The sequence below is a fragment of the Rattus norvegicus genome, chromosome X, assembly GCF_036323735.1.
Source record: "Rattus norvegicus strain BN/NHsdMcwi chromosome X, GRCr8, whole genome shotgun sequence".
NCBI lineage: Eukaryota > Metazoa > Chordata > Mammalia > Rodentia > Muridae > Rattus > Rattus norvegicus.
Window position 1 is genome coordinate 104,224,350 of NC_086039.1, and position 12,556 is coordinate 104,236,905.

The 12,556-nt window shown below is 42.3% G+C and overlaps 1 non-coding gene and 1 pseudogene across 1 annotated transcript; one reads left to right on the forward strand and one right to left on the reverse strand.

Moving 5' to 3' along the window:
- The first annotated feature begins 355 nt into the window (after positions 1-355).
- On the forward strand, positions 356-4,725 carry LOC134484201 (presenilin-associated rhomboid-like protein, mitochondrial; annotated as a pseudogene).
- Trnav-uac (transfer RNA valine (anticodon UAC)) lies at positions 3,347-3,415 on the reverse strand. Its single transcript has one exon. It is a non-coding gene; the product is annotated as a tRNA-Val (tRNA).
- Positions 4,726-12,556: the final 7,831 nt, after the last annotated feature.

Here is a 12,556-nt window from a genome sequence, read left to right on the forward strand (position 1 = left end):
AGCAAAAGACACAAATATCAAAGGAACACACAGAGTCCAGACACATTCTCACAAATACATGGGCGGCTGATTTCTTTAATGGTAGCCCCTAGCCTTGAGCCTCAAGTGCACCTCCCCTTATCTTTCCATGTCTCAGCAGTCCAGGAGACCCTGACCTGCTTTTTCTCTGCCTGCCAGGCAGACTTTATCCCTCTTTTGTTCCCTCTGCTTCAGAGAGGTGGCAAATGGCTCCAGACACTGTATAAACCAGACTGCTACACATGTACGCTCGTCTCGTCGCAGTGTCCTAGGTTTGGGGGTTAAGACCTCTGCCGTGGTGCCTGTTTCCTCGGACAGCAGATGCTCAGGAAACATAATGGAAAGTACAATCAGCACATCTGAGAGTAGGACTTACTGGGGTGTCATCGTGATTTGGCTGGTAAGTCATTTGTTGCTCTGGAGAAAGGAGAGAATCATCTCCCAAGGATTGTTCTCTGACATCCACACATGGCTGGTTCGCTAATGTCCTTAGTGTCTTATGTTACTGTAACTGATAACTCTAGCTCTTTCTGTAAGACTTAAATTACACTTATTGATGAATGTATGTGGCCAGTAAAGAACAAAGTTTCCCATTATGTTTCCCCGGAACTTTCTCAAACAAAGCCCCTTGAAATGGCAGAAGGAATCGCGGCTCACCTTCTGAGAATTGGTTTTGAAAATGAAGTGTTCCTGACGTGCTCTAGTTTTAAATGTTTGTTTCCTGCCTAATGGCTCCATTAGGAAAGTTGTAGAAGCTTAAACAGAACTGTAGGAGAAAGTATTTCCCTTCAGATTCTTCTGAGGGACTATATTATCCTACAGGGCTCTGAGATTCCTGTAGGCATGTGAGAACGCCTCTCCTCTGACAGACGTTCCCGCTCATATATTATACTGTAGTTGTGTGTGTGTGTGTGTGTGTGTGTGTGTGTGTGTGTGTGTGTGTGTGTACATACATATATACATACATAGATACTCGGGTCAAGGATAGTTGCATCTGTCTTCCCTCCCTCAGAGAAATTCAAGTGCTCACCTCTGGGAACACATAAGCTTGGCTACAGAGAATGCTCCCATCACTACATCACCTAAGTAGACATTTTAACGGAGTCCACAGGGACATTGGTTTCCATGGCAACCACAACGCTCCAGTTCTCTGTTCAGTAACTAGGAACGTTCCGCCCAATCCTCCCTTCTTTTCTCTCCAAGCAGAACTCATTGACCCTTGCTATCTGTCACCTGAGAAAGCCACCCACTAGGGAAACTGCCACCTGCTTGAAAGCAGAGCTTCACTCAAGCTCAGAACAAAACAATCCTGGAGGCACATCCACGCTGTACTCACCAGACTATTAAAACCTCAGGGAAATAACTGGATTATTGATGACCATTGTCCTTATGGTCCTAGATGAACGCTTTAACCAGTAATTACCTATGCATATATGCTCTCCCAGCAAAAAATTAAAGCCTGGATATCTTGTGAAGAAACAAAACCAGAACACAAAAAGGACCCCCGAGATGCTGGGAGTCGAACCCGGGTCCACTAGAACGCAAGGCAGCCGCTCTACCACTGAGCTACATCATCAAGGGTAACAGTCCTTCCATCACAGTCCATATAAACCTAGGAGACTGAAGCAACATGGCTACAGCTACAGGGAGCTGCAACACTTTCACAACATGCCGGCATCTGCATCTCTTCACTGCCTGCAATTAATAATTTCAAATCAAGAGCTGCTATGGGATGTCTTTTATGAAAAAAGAAAATATACTCAACAAAAACAAAGTAATAGTATTAAGAACAAGAATCTTTTTTAAAAACAAATTAGAAAAACGTTTATTGAAAAATGACAACAGGTACAAAAAGGTTAGGCCAATGCAAGGAACGCTCTCCGGCTTCAAACCTGCTCACTTCAAACTTACCAATTACCTTAAAAATCCACCCCCTCACTCTATCCCCCACTGACACGAAGAAATGAGTTTTGGGCCTTTCCCTGTTTCTGGTTACTCCCCATAGTTATATAATGGCTTAGTCATGGTTTTGTGAAGTCTTTATTTTTCTGGACTCAGGGTATACTGGCTCGCCTAAGGGTCTCTTGCCTTCCTTTGCTCTGAGTGCCTCCCTCTGTGTGATCCTTTGTGGTCCATACTGGGTGTAAGTCACAGGACCTTGTATATTCTACACAAATGTTCTAAAACTGAGCTACATTTCCACCCTCCCTGTGTAACTTTAACACCAGAGTGAACAGGATTCTCCCTCCCGGTCACCGACATACTTTATGACTCTTTTATGTACCTTATCTATGTCTCATTTTATACATAAAAAGGTAATGTTCATTCCCTCGAGTGTGAAATGGTTCCTCAGTGAGAATGTATGTGTTCTACACACAGCCCTTTATCGGTGTATAAACTTGTATGCAAGCATTTTATTTGACCTAACACTAGGTGTTAGAGTTCGTAACTTTTAACATCTACACCTGATCGGATAAGTAGAGATATTAATATGAGTATTCTATCAACACAAATATTTATGTAATGTTTTGATATCTAGGCTTGCTTCAAATTTAACTCAGATTTACAGTACAGCTGAACAGTACCTGTGTTTTATTTTCTGTATAAATTAAAACTCAAACTTTTAAAAATAAAAGAAATCATAATTCTTCAAAACATGGCAGACCCACAATGAATTGTCAGTATCATGTCAAATTAATAATAATGAGTGACTGCAGGGTATGTCCGGTCTGGCATAGGTTGGGAAGATGGCATTGAGAGTTTGGGTAGAGTGAGGCTGCGGCTGTGGTCATGAATGGGTGCCTCCAGTGGGCTTCGGTTACTGACATGTCTGAGACTCAGTCTCTGGGGCTCCCTGACAAGGGTTGAAGTTATTTCTTCAGCAAGCAAATGTGAGTTTGGAAAAGCACCGAGGAAGAATGAACCTTGAAGATCAAACACAGGGTCAAGGGGGGAAACATAGAAGAAAGTGTCTTGATCCTGTCCCTGAAACAGACTTTTCTCCTACACAGTATCCTCCCTTATTTCTCTCAAAGCAGAAGTCATTCTTCCTTGACGTCGTTCACCCGAGAAAGCATACCCACTAGGAAACTGCCAGCAGCATGAAGGCAGAAGCTGTGAGGAAACATAATCCCAGAGCGATGACCACGCTGTACTCCCCAGACTAAGAGGTCTCCATGGGAACGTCTTCAAGGTTAGAGTGGAATATTGTTGTCACGGTTATAGATGAGCACTTTGACCATACGGCCCAGACTACGGAGGTCTTTACCGACACGTCTTCTAGATCCTGTCTAGAAACTGATCCTGAAGAGAAAAAAAACAAAAAGCTTGGAGAGGCCGGGAATCGAACCCGGGACAACATACGTGTAAGGTATGCGCTCTACCACTGAGCTACAACTCAAAGCCTCACTCCAGACCTCTTTCCAGCCTATATGAAGTGACAGAGACTCAAGCTACTTTTTATGGTGCCTGAAGATATTTATATCACATATTTGCATATCATTATCGACAATTTTTATGTCATCACTTCTATGGGAAAAGAATCGATTTCCAATGCAAACAAAACAAGATCAAGAACCACAACAAATTTTGTGCTCTGCAAAACATGGCAGACCTACATCACTTGAGACTATTGTGCTAAATTCATTAGAATGTGCTTCTGAAGGATTAGGAACATCAGGCAATATTGAAGCAGGGATTGGGTAGATGGCATTCTGAGGTTGGGTACAGCGAGTCTACGGTTGCCTTTAGTCTTCTGGGCCTCCCTTCTATGGAGCCTACCAGGAACTCTCTCAGACCCAGGCTCTGCGCCTGACCAAATCCGGGTATAAATTTTATCTTAGGCAACATTGTACATTTACAAATGTTCTGAGGAAGAAAGAACCTTGAAGATCAAACACAGGGTCAAGTGAAGAAGCATACAAGAGAAGTATCTTGATCCAGCCTCTGATGGAAACAGTTTTTTTTTAATCTTATGTCTAGCTTATATCAACTCGACAGAAGGCTTTAATTCCACTATAGAGGTCACAGGCTGTGCATGTGAATCAGCTATATTTAGCTATTTGAATCACTGAAATCCAGGGTACAGATTAATGTTGATGACATAAAAGTTAATGGTTGGACAGCATATGCCCACAACAGAAAGTAGACATCAGAAAGAAGATTCACAAGTGGTGTAATAGTCTAGGTGTTGGCCAGAAGCGGGTGACAGGCATCCTAATCACCACATCTCTCTTATTCTGCTTATGGACACCCTGCATTCCCTGCATCTGACCATGCACATATTCTGTACACACAACCCAGCCTCAGAAGTCCTTTGGTCTCCAATATTTCTGTCCACAATTTCTCCTTATTCCTCACGGCAAAAATATGTCTGTTTTGTGCAGCTTCTCATCCAGCATAGAGAACATTTTGGGTCAATAATAGGTTGTACCAATTTTCATGTCTTCATGTATCATTTTGAATTTTGTCAGTTATGTGTGTAAAGTTGCCACATTAAAATAAGGACCTTCCCTTGGTGCTTCAGGATCAATCATGGCAATTCTGGCTGCAATCTGCACCACGATTCCAGACTGGAGGACCCTTGTCATCTTCCTCCGCGTTTTTGCTTTAATAGCAGGCAATGCCTTAAAAGTAATCATTTTCTTGGAACCAGCAGTGATGTTTCAGGGCTGGATAATTTTTTATAGGTTATATTTCTTTATTTAAATTTCAAATTTTCCCCTTGCGGGGTTTTCTGTCCTTAAGTTTTTTTTTTTTTTGGTTCTTTTTTTCGGAGCTGAGGACCGAACCCAGGGCCTTGCGCTTCCTAGGTAAGCGCTCTACCACTGAGCTAAATCCCCAGCCCCCGGGGTTTTCTGTCCTTAACCACCCTATACCCTCCCTCGTCCCCCTTCCTCTCCCCTTCCCCATAAGGGTGTTTCCCTCCCTTCCAGACAGCTTACGACTCCTCCGATGTTCCCCTGCACTGGGGGTCCAACCTTCGCAGGACCAAGAGCTTCCCCTTCCACTGGTGACCCAACAAGTCTATTCTGTGCTACATATGCATTTGGAGCCTTGGGTCAGTCTGTGTATAGTCTTTGGGTAGTGGTTTAGTCCCTGGTAGCTCTGGTTGGTTGGCATTGTTGTTCTTATGGGGTTGCAAGCCCCTTTAGCGCTTTCAATCCTTTCTCTAATTCCTCCCACGGGTATCTCTCTTCTCAGTTCAATGGTTTGCTGCTAGCATTCACCTCTGTATTTGACATGTTCTGGTTGTGTCTCTCAAGAGACATCCCTCTCCGGTTCCTGTCGGCCTGCACTTCTTTGCTTCATCCATCTTAACTAGTTTTGGTGGCTGTATATATATGGGCCACATGTGGGGTCGGGTGTGAATGGCCATTCCTTCAATCTCTGCTATAAACTTTGCCTCCACCTCCCCTCCTATGAATATTTTTGTTCCCCCTTTTAAGAAGGAGTCAATCATCCGCACTTTGGTCATCCTTCTTTCTGATTTTCATGTGGTGTGTGGATTGTATTTTGGGTAATTTGAGCTTTTGGGCTAAAATCCACGTATCAGCGACTTCATACCATGTGTGCTTTTCTGTGATTGGATTACCTCAATCAGGATGATACTTTCTTTTTTTTTTTTTTTTTTTTTTGGAGCTGGGGACCGAACCCAGGGCCTTGCGCTTCCTAGGTAAGCGCTCTACCACTGAGCTAAATCCCCAGCCCCAGGATGATACTTTCTACTTCTATCATTTGCCTATATATTTCATGAAGTCACTGTTTTTGATAGCTGAGTAGTACTCCATTGTGTAGATGTAACACATTTTCTGTATTCATTCCTCTGTTGAAGGGCATCTGGGTTCTTTCCAGCTTCTGGCTATTATAAATAAGTCTGCTATGAACATAATGGAGCATGTGTTTTTGTTGTATGTTGGAGAATCTTTTTGGTATGTGCCCCAGAGAGTTATAGCTGGGCCCTCAAGTACTTTCATGTCCAATTTTCTGAGGAACCTCCAGACTGATTTCCAGAGTGGTTGAACCAGTTTGCAATCCCACCAACAATGGAGGAATGTTCCTTTTTCTCCACATTCTTGCCAGCATCTGCTGTTACCTGAGTTTTTGATCTTAGCTATTCTGACTGATGTGAGGTGGATCTCAGGGTTATTTTGATTTGCAATTCCCTGATGACTAAGGATTTTAAACATTTCTTTAGGTGCTTCTCAGCCATTTGATATTCGTAAACTGAGAATTCTTTGTTTAGCTCTCTACCCCACTTTTTTTTTTAATCCCAATATTTTTTTTTATTAACTTGGGTATTTCTTATATACATTTCGAATGTTATTCCCTTTCCCGGTTTCCGGGCAAACATTCCCCTCCCCCCTCCCCTTCCTTATGGGTGTTCCCCTCCCAACCCTCCCCCCATTGCCGCCCTCCCCCCATAGACTAGTTCACTGGGGGTTCAGTCTTAGCAGGACCCAGGGCTTCCCCTTCCACTGGTGCTCTTACTAGGATATTCATTGCTACATATGGGGTCAGAGTCCAGGGTCAGTCCATGTACAGTCTTTAGGTAGTGGCTTAGTCCCTGGAAGCTCTGGTTGCTTGGCATTGTTGTACTTTTGGGGTCTCGAGCCCCTTCAAGCTCTTCCAGTTCTTTCTCTGATTCCTTCAACAGGGGACCTATTCTCAGTTCAGTGTCTACCCCACTTTTTTAACATGAAAATTATTTCTTTATTTTTTGTCTGCTATATATATATTTTATTAACTTGAGTATTTCTTTTTTCTTCTTCTTCTTTTTTCTTTTTTTCAGGGCTGGGGACCGAACCCAGGGCCTTGTGCTTGCTAGGCAAGCGCTGTACCACTGAACTAAATCCCTAACTCCAACTTGAGTATTTCTCATATACATTTCGAGTGTTATTCCCTTTCCCGATTTCCGGGCAAACATCCCCCTAATCCCTCCCCCCCTTCCTTATGGGTGTTCCCCTCCCCAACCTCCCCCCACTGCCACCTCACCCCAACAGTCTAGTTCACTGGGGGTTCAGTCTTAGCAGGACCCAGGGCTTCCCGTTCCACTGGTGCTCTTACTAGGATATTCATTGCTACCTATGAGGTCAGGGTCCTGGGTCAGTCCATGTATAGTCTTTAGGCAGTGGCTTAGTCCCTGGAAGCTCTGGTTGCTTGGCATTGTTTGTACATATGGGGTCACGAGCCCCTTCAAGCTCTTCCAGTCCCCCCCGACTCCTTCAATGGGGGTCCTATTCTCAGTTCAGTGGTTTGGTGCTGGCATTCGCCTCTGTATTTGCTGTATTCTGGTTGTTTCTCTCAGGAGCGATCTACATCCGGCTTCTGTCGGCCTGCACTTCTTTGCTTCTATCTTGTCTTATTGGATGGCTGTATATGTGTAGGCCACATGTGGAGCAGGCTCTGAATGGGTGTTCCTTCTGTGTCTGTTTTAATCTTTGCCTGTCTATTCCCTGCCAAGGGTATTCTTGTTCCCCCTTTTAAAGAAGGAGTGAAGCATTCACATTTTGATCATCCGTCTTGAGTTTCATTTGTTCTAGGCATCTAGGGTAATTCAAGCAGTTGGGCTAATAGCCACTTATCAATGAGTGCATACCATGTATGTCTTTCTGTGATTGGGTTAGCTCACTCAGGATGATATTTTCCAGTTCCAACCATTTGCCTATGAATTTCATAAAGTCATTGTTTTTGATAGCTGAGTAATATTCCATTGTGTAGATGTACCATATTTTCTGTATCCATTCCTCTGTTGAAGGGCATCTGGGTTCTTTCCAGCTTCTGGCTATTATAAATAAGGCTGCGATGAACATAGTGGAGCACGTGTCTTTTTTATATGTTGGGGCATCTTTTGGGTATATGCCCAAGAGAGGTATAGCGGGATCCTCAGGCAGTTCAATGTCCAATGTTCTGAGGAACCTCCAGACTGATTTCCAGAATGGTTTTTACCAGTCTGCAATCCCACCAACAATGGAGGAGTGTTCCTCTTTCTCCGCACCCTCGCCAGCATCTGCTGTCACCTGAGTTTTTGGTCTTAGCCATTCTCACTGGTGTGAGGTGAAATCTCAGGGTTGTATTGATTTGCATTTCCCTTATGACTAAAGATGTTGAACATTTCTTTAGGTGTTTCTCATCCATTCGGCATTCCTCAGCTGTGAATTCTCTGTTTAGCTCTGAACCCCATTTTTTTATTATTAACTTGAGTATTTCTTATATACATTTCGTCCGCGGAGAGGATACAGAACTGCAGTGTCTAGGGTAAGCTCTGAGAGATATGTTTGGTCTTGACCTCTTTCACTTCTCTCCCCCATTAGAAGATGCGGTGGAGGCTTTTGTTATCGTTTTATCAGCCTTCATTCTTTCTCTTTTGGTTTTTGATTTTGCGGCTGCTGCTAGGCACCATCAGAGGTCGTGCCTAGAAGATGAGAAATGCCACCCAACAGTAATAGCAGGACAGCGAGTGCTAGGGGAGTTACAAGACAGCATGTCAAAAACAGAGCGGGATAAAAGATTAAAGAGTTCAAAGAGAAAAGAAAAGGTACAAGTAAGAAAACAGACCCTCCCAAAGACTTTAGATCTGAGGGAGTGAGAGATAGGGGAAAGAACGCCCCGGGAGAGAAACAGAGAAAGGAGAAGAAAGCTCTGAAAAGGAGAAGCCTTTATCCGGTAAAGGAGTTAGAGGCTTTAGAGCTTGGTAGTTCAGAAACAGACGAGCTTAGCTTCTCTGAAGAAGAGGATTTAGAAGATGAGACAGCTTGCTATGAAGAAGAAAGATATGGGCCTAGGTGGAGAGCCACTGTGAAGAGACCGAAAGTTATGGATCCTTTGTGGTCAAGGCTGATAATTTTGTTTAAACTTCACAGAGTCATACTGATCAGATTTGTTAGAGGTAGACCGCCTGAAAAACTTATTCAGGAGAATCAAACAAAAAGATTCACTTCCATACCATTTGTGAATGTCAGTCATGCTGCTTAGATACCCCATAATATATCTCAGTATCTTACAGGAATTTGGCTTCAACACGTTGATGGACTAGCCCAGGAACTGAGACAATCCATCGTCCATATCAACTCCACTCGAGTGTATGGTCACCGTGGAAGTGGTGGGAAAGGGGAAATCCTACCTCTCTGCTGACTCCTATTCGAATGTGGGTCCCTTTAGTGGAACACCATCTAGTTTTTCCCCTTTGTCTATTGTCTGTCCTTGGTGCACCAAGCTGTCCATGTCTGTCAGTTTATGTCTGTGGTTTTTGTTTCTTGTTGCTTAAATGTTTTATGTTTCATGTTCAAAAGAGAAAATGGTAAAAACTTTATCTGCCAGTCGTTCACACCTTGATTTGGTTTTAACTCGTTTCAAAAAAGGAACAAATGAATAAAAAACAGTTTCAGTCAGTCCTTGGAGCACTGTACCTGTAGCCAGGTGTCTAGGTCAGCTGGAGAAGCTGCCCAGGGGTGAGCGTCTACATGAGCTGATTATTAGACTCAACAGGTGACAAGGTGCTTCTCTTAAAATCATAGCTAAAAAGGTAAAAATGGTGCTTGGTCCAAATATTAAAGATATGTGTAGCCACTTCAATTTTGTTTCTCATTGGTTTTAAATGTATAAATATGCTCTACATGCCTTGGTTATGGACTATTGGCTTTTAAGTTATTGGATATGGTTAAAAAGGTATAATATTGGTAATAGAAAGTTGACATAAAGCTGGTAATTTGGATGAAGTCATTCTAGATAACATGTGACATGGGCCAACCTAGGGAAACAGGTCTAAATTGAGATAATATTTTTATGGAATTATTACTCTAGAAACCAGGCTTCTAAAAGAATTTAGGACAATGTCTCTGTTGAGGTATTGGAGACTGCACCATCGTGCGTTCATATGTAGGAACTGGCAGTCAAACTTTGTAGCATGAAGGATAGACTTGTTGTTTTGGAGACTAGATTTTGGAGACTAGGTTGTTGGAGGTTGAGTTTTGCTTTCCAAAGTTGTGGTTTGCCCTGAAGTTACTGTATTTTGATGCTAATTCCACTGCCCCAAGAACAACTGCCTAGTCACATACTCAGAACTCAGGTGACTTTCTAAAGTTGTGTTGTGCTCTGGTGGTACAAGGAGAGCTTAAGGATTGTGATTAAAGATTGCCAGTGTTACATTGACTAACTCAAACTTATTTGTAATTGAGAAAAATCAAACAGGTAGAGATTGTTACAGGATTTACGAAGGATTGATGAGGTTTTAGAACTTGTGAGAGCAGTACAGCCAGTTTGCTTACTCCAACTGCCATTTCAAGATAGATTTAGAGGATTGTTTTTATGCAATTTATTTACATCCTGGCGATTGTGAGTTTTCATTTTGTGAGCTTGCTTATAATTTTAGAGAGTCCATGAAGTGATATCATTAAAATTTTTTTACAAAAGAATGGCTAACAGCCTTATATTAGGTAATTTTGTTGCTTCTTCAATGTAAGAAGTTAGAACTTAAATCTTTCAGTGTATATGGAAATTTTTACTACAAACCTTTGCTCTCAAAATGAGCTTTAATATTTGGGGAGTAGCTGTTACACTACTCCAGAAAAGAATATTTAAAACTAATTTTAAGCTTCTAAGGATATGTTAGTTGGCTAAGTACCTCACCTTACCAGAGGTCTTAACTTTGTTATCCTCATTGGAGATAAAGCTTCAGTTGTGTTAATACAGAATTGTAGGCTAGAGTCATGAAAGTATTTTAAAAAGAAACCTGGTAAAACATATCTTATTCCAAACAACAGTTAAATTGGTTATTACAAAATACTGATATTTGGTCTATCACTTATACAAATTTTTCAGGCAAAGTTGATAATTTTACTCTTTACATGCTGTTGTATTTACTGTAAATTTGTACATACAACCCATAGGAAATGAGCTTAGTGTATTTTTTGGTGGTTCATCTAATTAAAAGGCTACATGTATGATTGGATCACTTGTTTATTCTCTTGAGTTTGTGCTGCTGCAGCACAGATTATTAAATTCCGTGCTTTAGTCACTGTTTTTAAATCAAGCTTTCAATTTACATACTGATAGCCAATGTATAGCTTGTGGTTTACAATTGGTGTCAATTACTTAATGCTTTACTAGAGGCAAGTTTTCTACATGAAATCAGTGAGTGATCATTTCAGTGTGAATTGCCTGACAACTCACTGTCCTTTCAGTGCTCTGGCTCAGACAACTAAACAAAACCATAGACCCAGCTCTTTGAAAATGGTAATGGAGTTGATATGAAAAGAGGAAGACTCCATTTGCTTACTTTCAATTCCCAGCCTCACCCTGCTACCTCAGGGATTTCTAGTACAACTGAATCTGGACAATATTTACAGGATTTGGCATTTCTAATTAATGCTTATGTTTAGGTAAATAAAGTTTGTGAGGAGCTAGAGAGATGGCTTAGTGGTTAAGAACACTAAATACTGTTACTTTATAGGACATTAAGAACTCAAACTGGATTGCCTAGACTCCTTAACAAGGGAGGACAATGATACCAGACAGATTATAGGCTTTACATAGGAACAATTAGTCAAAAAAATCTCATTCTTTCTAATATTTTGATAATTAAAAAGGGGGAGTTATCCCTGTATGCTAAATAATGCTCCTTTTATTTCAATTTTAAAATTTGGATGCCAAGGAACTCTGAGTGTTTATGGCACCCTACAACTAGACATACTTCTGCCTAGGTGAAATAGAAAGATTCACATATTGGCATGATCCTGTTCAGATATTTTATATGGGGAAGAGGGAATCTTTGTGTTTTTTTCTACAGGATGCTACAAGAGTATGCCAGCTGCCAGAGGTGGCTGGTGAGACTTGCTGATCCTGGTTGCATGAAGATTCAGCTCTCGTGGTTCGGGTCCCTAGAGTCATTCCTCTGCCCTGAGAGGAAGATGGAAGATCCCCCCTCATCTTTTGTCATCACAGAGATTTTGGCGTTGCTACAGTCAGTGTTACCGCTGCGTGTGTCCCGTCCCACTGTGGCCTACGCTTAGACCCTCTGTGCACTGCTGCTTTCCAGAGAAGACTGGACTCCAGCTGTTACTCCTGTCCCCCTCATTCCCCTGGCGACTCTTGCTGCCTTGATTGGTGTTGTTAGTTTGCAGTCTGTAGCTTCACAGGAATGCCACTTGTGTGAAGCTGCTGTGGACTGGGGAACTCTGCCCTGGTTGTGCAGATCTCAGACATGGTTCCCTTGCCTGCTGGTTGTTCCAGAGAAGAATGGCTGATCCTAAACTGTCCTGGGAAAGAACTCGTTATCTTCACTGCTATTGTAGCAGCCATTACCGCTGCAGCCATTGTGTCTGCAGTGTCTGGAGTTACCCTACCCCCATTCTATTGTTAGGCAAGCACAGTGGGTGAACTTTCTGGAGTAGTTGCTACCAATTGGGAATTCTAAATTTTGTTATAGGAGCGGCTTGACTACGGCCCTTGGTGGTAGCAGCTGAGGAGAACCAGATGAGGTGCCCACTACTTATCGGGAGTGGCTCTGTTTGGTGCAGCCCTATGCTGTGGATTAGTGTTC